The sequence below is a fragment of the Alexandromys fortis genome, unplaced genomic scaffold (genome assembly GCF_014885135.2).
Source record: "Alexandromys fortis isolate MF-2015 unplaced genomic scaffold, M_Fortis_MF-2015_v1.1 scaffold_2_1_26212458, whole genome shotgun sequence".
In the NCBI taxonomy this organism is placed as follows: Eukaryota; Metazoa; Chordata; class Mammalia; order Rodentia; family Cricetidae; genus Alexandromys; species Alexandromys fortis.
Window position 1 is genome coordinate 20282633 of NW_026067930.1, and position 14890 is coordinate 20297522.

Genomic DNA, 14890 nt, shown 5'->3' on the forward strand with positions numbered 1-14890 from the left:
TGGGTTCCAGGTGCTGAGAGGGAGGAATAACACAGGTTCCCACCCATTACCCAGAAGCTTTCTCAAATCAGCAATTTCTCCAATTGGGGTCTCACTGTATACTAAATACAGGCCCTACACCTAACAAACTCAAAGGAATTTTTATAGATGTTTTGTCTTATATTGCTTTTTGCATTTATATAGTTTTTTGTTTAACTGCTTTGGGAGGAGCTTGAATATTGTGGTTTTCAATTTTGGGTTTTCATGGCTTTTGATATGAGTGTTTTGTATTTTTTGGTTTTCAATTCTTCTTTTCTTTGTTTTTTTTTATCTTCTAAGGACAAATAAAGAAAAAAAGAATGAGAGAGAAAGAGAGAGGGAGAGAGGGAGGAAGGGAGAGGGGAAGTAGATTTGGGTGGGTGAAAAGGTGGAGAGGATTTAGAAGAATTGGGAGAGAGGAAACAGAAATCAAAATATATTCTATAAAAATTATTTTCAATAAAACACATGTGTTGAAAACATAGACAGTGACCAGGACATTTGTGGGAGGAAAATAGTGAAAATGAGACTTATTTCAGTTTTCTTCTGCAGGTTCATTTCTCACTTGATTTTCAACATTTGGTGGAAAGGTGTTCTTCTCTTTCTGGGTATATGGAGAAACTTTCTCATGGGGATTTTGAGGTCAGTTTTTATGCAGAGGAGAGCAGGTTAGAGTCCTTCTCTACAACTGTTTTTCTTAGATGTTTACAGCTCAAAATAAACAAAATGCCTAAAGAAACTCTTTTGGATTGGGAAGTCATGAACCATTTCAAAATATAAAATACTTTCTAATTGCTTAGGGAACATTATCATCTCAGGCCTAGAAATTGAAACATTTCAGGAAAAAAGTATATAAAATTTGTAGAACTAAGCACAGAATCACTTAAACAAAAACAGAATACAATAAACATATCCTAAGTTAACTTTGTGACATAAATATTATAGCTGCCCACACTGCAGCCTAAATTAATATTATCTTTGAGATTTGTGTCAAAGTTTATCTTTAGAAGCAATGCTTCTAGTTCATCAGCCAATGAGGCTTCATAAAGGTTTATGAAGAACATTGTAGCCAAATGTCTAATGTCATTATTTCAATAGCATACAGATAGATTATCTTTTTTCAGATAGAATAAGTCTTCTTTAACTTTGTGTATGATATAAAACTATGTCATATTTTGATAGCTGAGTATATAGAGCAATGTATTCCGTTAAACAATGAGCTTTGTAATCATCTGTAGAAGTCATTTTTCTTTAACTGTATTAAAGTAAACCACACACCATTGGAAGAGAGGTAGGTATTGCATAAACACAGGGACACTGAGTCACTTGTGGCTCCTAAAATGCCAGATTACTAAGATGCCGACCAGCAGAAAATCAAAGAGGATGAGAAAGATCGCATGGCTGTATGAGCTCTGGATGAGGAGACAGTTGCCTTGTTGAAATTTTAAGGTCAGAGTATTTAGGCATATCAAAGAGATTGAGGATGATATTCAACAGCTTAGCTTAGTGGTAGTAGAGTCTGATGCTACAACTGTCCTCTGGCATTTGGCTGCAGATAAATGGACACTTCAGAGTAAACAGTCTTTATTGGTTATGAAGTATATGAAGATAATCAATGCTGATTCAGAGGACCCAAAGCACATTATCCAAATGAAGCAGTGCAGTTTGTCAAGTTTGTGGTGGCTGTCAGTGATTTAGTGACAGTTCCTCATTGTTGAAGAATGGATTAGAGTTGGCATGAACAGGAATAAATACCAAATTCACATTTCACTGCCTGCTAAGATTTACCTATGATGCAGGAGGAGGACAACACGATGTCACATGCAAGTGATGTTGGAAGCCATAAGGAACAAACTGAGAAATTGAAAGAAGTGGTTGAAATGCCTCTACCACATGTAGAGAGGTCCATTAGCCCTAGAATGGAGGCTCTGAAGGGTGTGGTGCTGTTTGGTCCCTCCAGGCATAGGCAAGACCCTTTGTGCTAGTTCAGTTGTTTAATAGAACTCAATCTTTCCTGATTAGAGTTTCATGTCTGAGGCCATACAGAATCACATCAGTCAGGTGGTCCAAATATTCCTGAGCTTTTTGAAATAGCCAGAACAACAACAAAATAACTGCTTTTTATGTGAAACTCATGTGGAGTGATAACTGTGCTGTAGGTGGCAATGAGGTGTGGAGAATAAGCAGCTGGATGGTTTCAACCCTTGAAGACACATCGAAGACCAGATGGCCACTAACCAACCTGGTACTTTGGACTCAGCACTGATGAGGCCCACAAGATTGGACAGAAACATTGAATCTAGCTTGCCAGATTTAGAGGGGTCCAACCCACATCTTTAGGATCCATGTTCACTCAATGAATGTTGAAAGATACATTAGGTTGCAGTTGTTAGCCCAACTGTGTCCAAGTAACACTGGTGTGGAGATTTATCCACAGAGACTGGTATGTTTGAAATCCCAAAGGGGCAAAAAGTTTTAGAGTAGGATATCTTTAGAGACATAAATCAGCAACTCTCATACCAAATTCATCACTACTCTCTGACACAAGACATAAAACTGAACTCCAGAGGCTGTGAGTGAAAACAGACTTCCTGTATTGAAATCCTGCATCTGTATCCCTTTTTGTCACCTCAAAAAAATTACAGTGGTTTAAAACTTTAAGCAGACAAGCTAACAAATAAAGAAGTAAAAAGCAGTAGAATCCAGAATAATTTTTTGCAAATACTGGACAGTTGGTACCAATGACATAACAAGATAGATAAAAGGAACTCGAGTATTGATAAAACTGCATCTCCATTAATTTTTAAAGCAAGTTTTTTAGCTCTGCTGAGTTTCAGTTTCCTTTTCTGCAAAATGAAAACAATAATAATTTCAACACTGCAAATAGTTGAAAAGTATCTAATGGGGTAAGTTGAAAATGCTGTCAGACATACATAGTATAGTGTTCAATAAAATGGCTACACTTGCATTGGTACTAATTAAAATTTTTAGGCTTCATAATCAAGTTTCAAATGATTAAATCTGTCTTAAGATTTTTAAGTTATAAACCATCACTTTAAAACCCTATATTTTTCTATAAAATCAGAAAAAAAATGAAGTCAATACAATTTACACAATTATATAATCCATTTAGCCATTTGTGAAGATAGAGGTACTACTGGAAGCAAGCTTCATTTCAAAAAGAACTGAGGTTAAAGTGTGTGTGTGTGTGTGTGTGTGTGTGCGTGCGTGCGTGCGTGTGTGTGTGTGTGTGTGTGTGTGTGTGTGTAAGAGAGAAAGGGAGAAGGGGAGAAACAGAGAGACTTTCCTAATTAAAATTTTAAAATGGGACTACAGATGCTATGGTGAGCCCCTTGAGGAACTTCAGTTTGCAGTTGACAGTCACATGCTGCAGATTCATTGTTCTAGATGATGTAAAATAGTCCCTTACTGGGTCGTGGAACTTGGTTTCTGTCTTGAAGGAATAATTACAGTATAATAATGGGATCACCGAGAAATGTATGAAAGTAAAATACATGCCTTTACCATAATACTAGGATATGATGAAGTAAAGGAAGTCCGCAGACCCATCTCATCTAAACCACTTGAAAGTGTTAATGTCTTCCAAGTGTCAAAACAACATGATCATTTAGCAAAAAAAAAAAAAATAGAGTTAATAAAACACACGAAATATATTTTTAAAAGACTAAAGTTTTCATTAAACGCCAGTTCATTTAAAGCTAAAAGGATTCTCAAGACCTGACCCCATTGTGGCCCTGTCACCCAGACCAATTTCTTGCCACAAGTGCAACACAAAGCAGGGCTCACTTCAGTCCTGAGAAGCAGTCTTGCTAGGAGATCAATGTACTGTAATTTCCACTGATAAACAGATTTTCTGTGTAAGACATGGTCTCAGTAGGTAGTCCAGGAGAGCTTTAGATTTTGCCAAATGAGAACTGTGATTGCAATCTTGCATCAATACACACTGCTGTTCTGTCTTTTTAATCACTCTCTGTGTCTCTCTGTCTCTCTCTCTGTGTGCGTAACATGTCTGTGCAGGTGTATGTGTGTGTTTATGAAAGTGCACATGCAGGGCAGAGGGATGTGTACCAATAGAACATCGTGACCACTTTTATCATCCTGCACCTTTTTTTTTTTTTTTTTTGATTTTTGAGACAGGGTTTCTCTGTAGCTTTGGTGCCTGTCCTGGAACTAGCTCTTGTAGACCAGGCTGGCCTCAAACTCACAGAGATCTGCCTGCCTCTGCCTCCAAAGTGCTGGGATTAAAGGCTTGTGCCACCACCGCCCGCCTGCACCTTATTTTTTTGAGACACATTCTCTCGTTGATCCTGGAGTTTGCAGCTTCAATGGGTCCCCAGGATCTACCCATATCTGCTCCCTTCCATCACTACGGTAACAAGTGCATGCTATTATACCCTGCTTTCACCTGTGTGCTTGTGGTCCAGACTCAGGTTCTCATGCTTGCACAGCAAACATTTTATGAATTGAGTCATTTCCCCGACCCTGGATTGCTATGTTAAAAAGTCTTAGTACTTCTATCTTTGAATATACTTCTGTTATGTAAAGTTTCATCAGTCTAGTGATGTGATGGGCTGTGTGAGCCTCGTGCTGCCTCATGCTGCTACTTCCTAGCTGCCTCCCTCACATGTATTCTACACTTCTAATTCTCTCCTCTTGGGAACCTGGGTATTCCGTCATGTTTCCATGACAGTTCTGTACTTGTTATATGCTTTTCTGCAGTAAAGATGGGTATTAGATTTTACAGATCAATTAGTTGTGTAAGTAGCTTGTTGGCAGATTTCTTTGTTGAAGACAAGGATCAATATGGCACATTCAAGGGAGGTTACTAAACTTTCTACTTGCAGTGAAAGCAGATACTCATCGTGGCTGGGAACAGAGCCTACAATAGTTTTCTACTCCGAGCTACAGAAATACTGACTTGGGAAGGAGACATACCATAAAAGTAGAATGTTATATTGCCTGTTGGAAATGATATTACAAAGCATGTATACTGTCCAAGACAGATCACAAACAGAGTAAATAAATGTTCACCTTTTATTTTCAACCCACACATTGTATAACTGGTTTTGCTATGGTGGTTTGAAAGAAAATGGCTCCAAAAGGCAATGGCACTATTAGGACATTTTGCTTTATTGGTGTAAGTGTGACCTTATAGGATCAAGTGTGTCACAGTGGGACTGGGCTTTGAGGTCTCCTATGCTCAAGCCAGGACTAGTGTAGCACATATTTGCGTCTACTGCCTGTAGATCAAGGTGAAGAGTTCTCATATCCTTTTCTAGTACCATGTCTGCCTGCATGCCACCATGAAGAAAATGTACTAAACCTGTGAAACTGTAAGCTACCCCAGTGGAATGTTTTCCTCTGTAAGAATGCCATCGTCATGGTACCTCTCATTGGTAGAATATTGACTAGACACATAACTGCCACCATATGGTACAAACACATTCCAGAGTATTCAGTGCAAATGTCTTTGATAAATATGTTCTCCTGCACAGAATTCCTTTGTAAATAGTGAGAATGTTATCTTAAAAATGGAGAGAGATACTTGCATATGATACTATCTGAAAAGAATTTTGAAGATTACTACCCAAAGAAAGCTCTTAAAATTACAGTAGAAAGGAGACTAGAAAGAGTGATCAGTGCTGCAGAAGCAAGAAGACCGAAATTCAAATCTTGAGACCCCATATAAAAAATGAGGGGACTAGTCTTAATCCCAGTGTTGAGGAGGTAAAAACAGGATCAGTCCCATACAGATTGAGACTTAGGGGTGGCCCTTGGGGCAGAGGAGGTTGCTGAAGTAATGACAAAATGGCTTAACAGTTTAGAGCACTTGCTGCTCTTTCAGAGGACAGGTAGTTGGTTCCCAAAACCTATAGCAGGCAACTTATATTTGTCTCTAATTTCAGCTTTAGGAGATCTGGTGCCTTTTCTTGCCTCTGAGGGTAGCTTTATACAAAAGTGCATGCACAGATACACCTGAATAAAAATAAATTAATTAATTTTAACAAAATAAATAAAATCTTTAGAAATAAACCAAAAAATAAAGAAAAACTGATCATGCGTATACATTTGTGTAATCTCCCTCTATCTCTAGAAAAGTAAAAAACTGTTGGCATTTCCTCTATTTCTTTCATTAACTATAACTAAATTGATTAAATCAATGAGATAGAAACAACAAAAATTACAAAGAACCAATGAAACAGAGAATCACTTCTTACAAAAATTAATGAGATAAAAACACTTATCAAAAAATAATTAAGAGGCAGAGAGAAAATATACAAATTAAAAAGCTAAAAATAAAACAAAAAACATAACATCTGACACCAACGAAATCCAAAGATCACAAAGAAATGGTTTAAAAAGATGGGCTCCACAAAATTGGAAAATCTAAAAGAAATGGATAATTATCTTAAAGATACAACTTACCAAAGTTAAATAGAGATCAGATAAGCAGTTTACACAGACATATCTATATCCCCTAAGTGAACTAGAAGTAGTCATTAAAACCTACTAATTAAAAAAAGAGCAGGGACAGGAGGTATTAATAGGCAATTCTGCCACGCATTCAAAGATGAGTGAAGCCAATACTCCTCAAATTACTACACAAAATAGAAAAATGAAGAAGATTGGACAGTTAATTTTATGAATTCACAATTACCCTGGTAACCAAAAAACATAAACCCTAACAGGAAAGAAATTGTAGACCAGCTTTCATGAAGAACAAAAATAGAAAAAACTCAAAAAAAAACCTTTCAAACTGAATCCAAGAAAACCCACACATACAAAAATCATTCATCATGACCAAATAGACTTCATCTCAGAGCTTCATGAATGGTTCAATATGCTTAAATCAATAAATGTAATCCACCATATCAAGAAATTGAAAGACAAAAATTACATATCATCTCATTGAACTCAGGAAAAGCCTTTGACAAAATCCAGGAGTCCTCCATGATAAAAGTTCTTGAGAGGTTAGAGATAAAAAGAACATAAATATGACAAAGGTAATGTAGAGCAAGCCTATAGCTAACAACAACTTAAAAGTGAATAAGCTCAAAGCAATTCATTAAAATCAAGAACAAGATATGGTTGTCTATTCTTGCCATACCTATTCAATATAGTTCTTGAAGTCTTACCTAGATCAATAAGACAACTGAAGAAATTCAAGAGACTGAAAATGGAAAGGAAGAAGTCAAAGTATCATTATTTGTAGATAATGTGAGTGTATACGTATGTCACTCTAAAAATCCACTTGTAAGCTCCTACAGCTGATAGACACTTATAACAAAGTGTCTGGATGTAAAATAAACTCACAAAATCAATAGCCTTCCGAGACACTAATAGCAAATGGAGTGAAAAAGAAGTCAGGGAAACACCTTTCATAAAAGTCTCAAATAATATGAACTAGCTTGACTTAACTCTAATCATTCAAGTAAAAAACATATATGATTGAAAATTTCAAGACACTGAAGAAAGATATCAGAAGATGAAAAGATATTCTGTTCTCATGGATCAATAAAATAAGATAATAAAGTGGCAATCCCATGGAAAGCAATCAACAGATTCCATGCAATCCCCATCAAAATTCCTACTCAACTCTTCACAGATCAGCTTCATACAGAAACATAATTAAAAATCAGGAGAGCTATAACAATGCTGAAAATGAAAGAATTGTTCAGTTTTTATTGTTCCCAGTTTCATGTTGTACTACAAATCTATAGTAATAAAAAATTATGGTTTGTCCACAAAAAAAAAAAACATGTAGAACAATGGAATTAAACTGAAGTCATAGAAATAAATCCATACACACATGAACACATGATTTTTGATAAAGAAGCCAGAAATACACACTGGCAAAAAAGGACAGTATCTTCAACAAATAGTGCAGATCAAACTGGATAGCTGCAAATAGAAGAACTGAAATAGATCATATTTATTACCCTGTATAATACTGAACTATAAATGGATCAAAGACCTGAGCATAAAACTAGATACATGGACCTTATTAAAGAGAAAATAGAGAATAATCTTAAACTCATTGGCAAAGATGAATTTTACCCAGGTGTAAAGGTAAAGTGGAAGGAACTAGGTGAGAAACATGGATCTCCTTGTGAGAGGGAAATGAAACAGATTTTATAGATAGGTAGGAGACAGAAAGATCAGGTAGAGCAGGAGAGAATATAGAGTTGAGGAATCTTGTATTCAAGGAAATAAACAGATTGAAGAAAAGCAAGTAAATTGAAGAAAATTCTGATGTTGGATGGATTAAAGAGGGCCATCTTCCAGTTGCAGCAAGGAACAGATGTTGGCAGCTTCAGTCATATAGCTCTGGCTTTAGTGACAAGAATAGAAGAAAGGAGTTATGGAATCTCTGCCCTGACCAAGGAAACCACTGTGTCAAGGTATCCCTGAATAGATGCCGAGAGTGGCCATTGTGTGAAACTATATAGTTGAAGCCTGGCTTGTCTTGGAGACCCCAAGATGTTGGAGATGTCATGACCATAGAAAACCTGCCAACCCAAGAGAAAGAAATGTGTTGTAGTCAACAAATTGGAGATCTGAAGAGCACATCGACAGCAGACATGGAGATGCAGAGCTTGGAGTTTGCCCAACTGATTTGTGTTCTTGTTTTGGTCCAGTATTTCATCACTTTGCTCCTTTTCCTCCATTTTGGAAAGGTAATGCATATCTGCTGTCAATATATGTTGGAAGTATGTGTTCAGCTTTTTCATTTTGATTTTACAGGGGATATTTGTTAAGAGATTGTATGAGTCTTAGAGGAGACTTTGAGTTTTGGACCTTTAAATCACATTGGTACTGTGATAGACTATAAAGACTTTTAAAGTTGGACTAATTGCATTTTGCAATATGATATACTATAACTATTAACCCATGGAAACTAGGGAGTAGAATTTTTTAGTTTGAATGAAAATGACCACATAGGTTCATAGGTAATGTCACTGTTGGGAGATGTGACCTTGTTGGAAGAAATGTATAACTGGAGGTTGACTTTGATGTCTCAGAAGATCAAGCCATGCCTAATATGCTGGATTCTCTTTCTTTTGCCTGTAGATTCTGACATAGAACTCTCAGCTCCCTTCCATCTCTGTGTCTGCCTGAATGCCACCATGCTTCACACATGATGGTAATGGACTAAACCTCTGAAATTGTAAGCCAGTCCCAATTTCATGTTTTTCTTTATCAGAGTTGCCATAAACATAGTGTCTCTTCACAGCAATAAAACTATAAGACAGAAAACTATTGCACAGGAACATTCTTAAAATATATGAAGGCAATTCTACTATAGTCTCCAAATAATGAGGGATACAGAGTCCCAACAGGCCGTATCTTGCCACCAAATAAAACTTCCAGTTATATTCAATTGAGTTGCTGGCAAAAAGGGAATCCCAAAATATTCATGCTGTTTACTTAAAGAAATGTACATTTCCACAACCTGACAGCAAGACCCAATTGTTGAATACAACATACAAATAGAACATGGAGGGGGTGAGCTGGTACCTACATATAACCATTAACTCCTTTAGTCTATTATCTTTTTTAAGAGAAGATACTTCACAGGTTACCAAAAAAGAAATATAAATACCAACCTAGCTACAAAACCTTTGATCTACAATTTCTCCTGCCTGCAAAATATGCTAGGGTAATGGTAGAACAAATCTTATGATCCGGGCCGTGGTGGCACACACCCTTAATCCCAGCACTTGGGAGGCAAAGGCAGGCAGATCTCCGTGAGTTCAAGACTAGCCTGGTCTACAAGAGCTAATTCCAGAACAGGCACCACAAACTACAGAGAAATCCTGTCTTGAAAATAAAAAAAGAACAAAACTTATGAGAGTAACCAATCAATGTCTAAAACAACTTAATGCTCAATCTGTGAGATGAAACCCTACCTGATATTGCTTAGGTTCCTAAAAATCAGAAACTAAATAGTGCAGAGAGTTAGTATGAAACTAAATAATACTGGCCTAAAAAAGTAAAATTAAAATGACTACTAATAATATTCTGCTTTATTCATAGATCATTGCCTTCATCAGCCATCATCAGAGAGGCTTATTTCCACAGTAGATGGAATCAACAGACCTGCAGCCAGACAACACATAGAGAGGGAGATCTTGGAACACACAGTTCTTCATAGAATGTCTCCGTCAAATCTCCCTTTTGGGAGATCTGGGATCCCCATGGAAGAGGAGGCTGAATGAATGTAAGAGCAAGAGAATATGGAAGACACAAGTAAAACAAGACCCTGTAAATCAACTGAACAAAGTTTATATGAAATCACAGAGACCAAAGTAGCAAGCACAGGGCCAATACAAGCCTGTCCTAGGTTGTAAGCATACATATTATCGCTTTTATTGTTATATTTTCATGGGACTTGTGAATGTGTAATTGAGTGAGTCTCTGATTCTTGTGACTTCTCTTAGAATTCTTTTCCTTCTAATGGTTTACTTTGTACAAATTCGAAGTGATACTTTTTGCTTTATCCTATTATAATTTTGTCAAAAATAAAGTAATGTATATTGTATTTCTTTAGATTCTTAGAATAATTTGATTTTATGACAAAAAATTTTATAGTAGACAATTCTTTCTTATTTTATAGTTGAGAAAATACAGGATTTGAACCTTCTCCATGTATGAAAGGCCAAGCCTTACCTGTAAGAATGGGAGCGTTATCAGCCAGAGCTGCTCAGATTCAATGCTTACACCTTTTGTGACATCCACTGCTCACTTTTGTCGAATGCATTGTATGTTGTGAATATTGATATTTTTAAGTATTTCAACTAGACAGAAAGCTTGTACTTTTACTTCTCTTAGATCTTTTAGGTGCTCTATGGAGAAATTCCCACAGCTGCCAATAAATATTGATCACTCGTTGAGCTTCAGTGCCAGTCTTCTCTCAGATAAGAATATGCAGGTAACACAGGTGTATTTAACATGGAAAGGCAGGAAGTTTTGCTTGCTCCAAAATTATATTCACTGTACAATGGTCTATTGATAAGAGAAAATAGCTCTAGAAAAAAAATGAACTAGGAACAATGAGATCATTTTCTTCTTGAAAATATCTCTCTTCAAAAATACATAGACATTATGTTTTACTAGTTTCCTCCGAGGAGCCAGGAAATAGTGAGACATCTCTAGGTTGTTTCAAAATGAATTCAATATTTGTCTGTCTTTACTTTAGTCAAGACTGTCATCAAAAAACTAAATAGTTCATCAATTTATCACATCTCTATTTTCATCTGCATTTAGAAACACACACACACGCAAAATGCACAGCTAAAAATTTATGAATAATGGGAGAACTGCTTGAGATATCAGCATCCTAGAACTCAAACTGTACTATAGGACTATAATAATAAAAATATCATTAACATCACATATTATTATTTTTTAATAAATAGAGCTTTTTTGAAGGTCAGAGTGCAAAGCTGGCCCCACAAGACATCCATAAAGGGCAGGCAGTGATAAAACATACCTGTAATCCTACTAGGCACACTGCTTAGCCGTAGAGGCTGGGCCATGGTGATAGCTACGTTTAATTCAAGAAATAGAGAGAAATACAAGATGGGAGGAGACAGGAGCACAGGGTCTCAGTCTGCAGTCTGAGAAATGGTGGAAAGGTTGCAGTCTACAATCACACTGAGGCCAGGATTTGCCCCTTTGTTTGTCTGAGCCTTGGGAGAGATAAGAATTCTCTAGTAGCTTGTCTGCTTTGCTTTTCTGATATTCAACTTGAACACCAGTATCGATATCTGGGCTTTCATTATTCATGCTACATCTGATATCCAATATTTGAGTATGAATTCACAAGAAAAACCATTTGTCTGTGGCTTTCCAGCCAAAGCTGTAGGTCAGAGCTATACACAGCTGGAGACACTGTCCAACTGGCTAGGTTTTCCTTCCTTCTCTCCTAGTGGACTTTCCCTGAGCCTCCTTCTCGGGTGCTGCCAAACTAGGTAGGTGCTTTGAAATCCAGTTAGACTTCTACTCTTCTTTGAAGCAGCAATAAATCTCACAACTTCATCATCGTGTAACAGATATGGGGAAAAAATTAGGAAATCTTTAAGGGAGGAATTGGTTAAAATGGAGAGTATTTTTTTCTCATGTTAAAAAATGAGAAATACAATTATGATAGAGAAAGTTAGGTTTCTGTACAATTATGGAATGCATGATTTAAAAATAAAGCAATTAAATGAAGGGATAAATCAATTTAACCAGGATTAACATACTGTTAGTCATCATTTTGATAATCTTTGTTGTTTTGATAATTCTTGGTTTATCTCTTAAAAAGTTGTTTGGTTTGACTGCCAATGTACAGGCCTTAGAAAAACTTACCAAAACAGATCATGAAGAACATGTGTATATTGACAAAGGAATTACATAGAAATTCAATTTCAGCATTGCATTATAAGGTTAGAGACAAACAACATAAGGTTTTCAAAAAACAACCTTAATATATTCAGTAACCTTACAGGGATTTTCAAATCATAGAGGATATGTAAGAGCTAATTGGACTCCTGGCAGGAAGTAACCCAAGGGGTACTCAATTGAATGAAATCTGTCAGATGTATGTGTTCTGTTTTTTAGAATTTGGAAAACTAAAATATAAACACTATACCACTAATACTTATTCAGGTTTTCAATGGTAACTGCTTAGAGTTTGGAAAAGGCTGATTTGATAACCACACAATTGCTAGAAATTATGGCCATCATAGGAATACCTGTATAAGTAAAGACAGACATTGCTCCAGCATAAGTCTCTAAGAGAACGAAAAAGTATTTTGCTTATTATAATATCAAGCATATTACAGATATACCATATGAACCTACAGGGCAGGCTGTTATGAAACGTTCAAATCAAACTGTAATGGATATGTTAAATAAACAGAAAATGATGATAAAGATTCCCAGAAATAGATTGCATAATGCTTTATTAACTATGAATTTTATAAATGGTAATAAAAAGGAAGAGCAGCTGCAGAGAGACATGGGATAGTAGAAAAAGCCACAGAATGTAATGTTTAAAAACATACTGACCTCAGAATAAAAGACAGGACATATATTGCGTTGGGAAAGGGGATTTACTTTCGTTTCCACAGGAGAAGAAAAGCTATCATAGGTACTATCAAAATTGATAAGAATTAGACTTGAACAAGAGACACCTCTTAATTAGAAGAGATGATAGCTCATCAAACAGCATGAGCTTTTAATCTAACCCAACCTATAAAACTAACACCTGTTTTTCATTTGATCAAATATAATTTGCCAAAGCACCTCCCTAAAATTAGGATTGGTGAAGGGTTTTGTTTCTGAGTTTTCAGGAAAATAAAGGCAGCTAAGGAATCTAAAGACGACTGGAACAATGAGACATCTGAAGAAAAAGGAGAAATCATGCAGAAAAAAAATTCCCAAGAAAAAAATAATTGACTTATTGCTATATCACATTCCCAATAGGATAAAATTCCGTAAATCTTCCAAAATGTTTGTTTCTGCTATTCTATACAAATATATAATGCAAATAGCCTTTTGGTAATCCCAGTCCAGTAAAAGATTGAATTTGACTTTGAAGTTGGAGTGTGGCTCTCTCCTTTTCTAATCCCGAGGATGCTTATTAAAGTAAAATCCCAAAATCTCCATCTTATGTGATAAGAGACACCTGATATATGACAGAAGAAAAACAAATATTTAAAAACTATTTTATTGCTACTAATCTCATAATCTTTTAGTTTTATATTAACTCAAACAGCTTTTCTTAAAGTATGAATATTGTATCAAATTTTATGATATTAATACATATATTAACCTTTTTAATCATGTTATTAATGGGTATATAGAGTACAAACTAATTCTTGAAAAAGACTTAATCTACCTTTCTGTACATGATTTTGGCTTTGAGTCTCTATCAGTTTTCTGTAATGAACCATGACCATGCCTAACAGTAACATTTGAAACCTCCAAAAGGAGGATGGGGCCTGACTATGACAACTCTTACAGAACTAGTATATCACTATTAAGTTGAAAAAACACCACCTAAAGTTCAACTTTGAGCCACAAAAATCTCAGAACAATTTCAAGGTTTTTGGTTGAGATGATCCATCCTCACAGACTACTTTAGCCAAGAGTTTAGACAAACCCTATACTTTCCCATTATGCAGAGAGTGGACAACAAATGATATAGCTATCTCTCCCAGTACTGGACAATTAACACAAATTTCTCTCTTCAGGATACCCTAAAGATGCTGTTGTCCCCAGACAGCAGGAAGTAAATTTAAGAACATGATGCCCACATTCCCAAGAGGTGGGGTGGATGATTTTTGGTCATTCAATGAGTTATAGATATTTGTCATTGTTTAGGAAGGTTCATTACAAGTTGTATTTAGTTATGGTTAGGAGGAAAGTTGAACAAAGGAGGTTAGATTCAGAGTTCTTGTTTTGAAAAGAAAAAAGGAGTATACAATATAATAGGATAAAAAGGTAGATTATTAAATCTACTCTGAAAAGAAATAAGGGAGGATATAGATATGATCAAATAAAAAGGTAGATTATTGAATTTATTTTTTAAAAGCAAATACTAGCTATAAATGTTTTATATTGAATTGGACTTTTGTATATTATATAAAATTTTAGATATTGATACAAATTTGAGATTAATTTTGTTGAAACACACTGTGCATAAATTTCTAATCTTGTTTAAGCTATGTATTTATACAACTCATTTAACAATACAATTAAAATTTATAGTTCTCAAAAATTATTATTACAAAATTTTGTATGGAATACAAAAATTATTATTACAAAAATTATTATTACAGTTTGTAATAAGATAATAAGA

General features: G+C 35.5%; 1 pseudogene; it reads left to right on the plus strand.

The window, feature by feature from the left end:
* Positions 1-1331: 1331 nt before the first annotated feature.
* On the plus strand, positions 1332-2016 carry LOC126503504 (26S proteasome regulatory subunit 7-like; annotated as a pseudogene).
* Positions 2017-14890: the final 12874 nt, after the last annotated feature.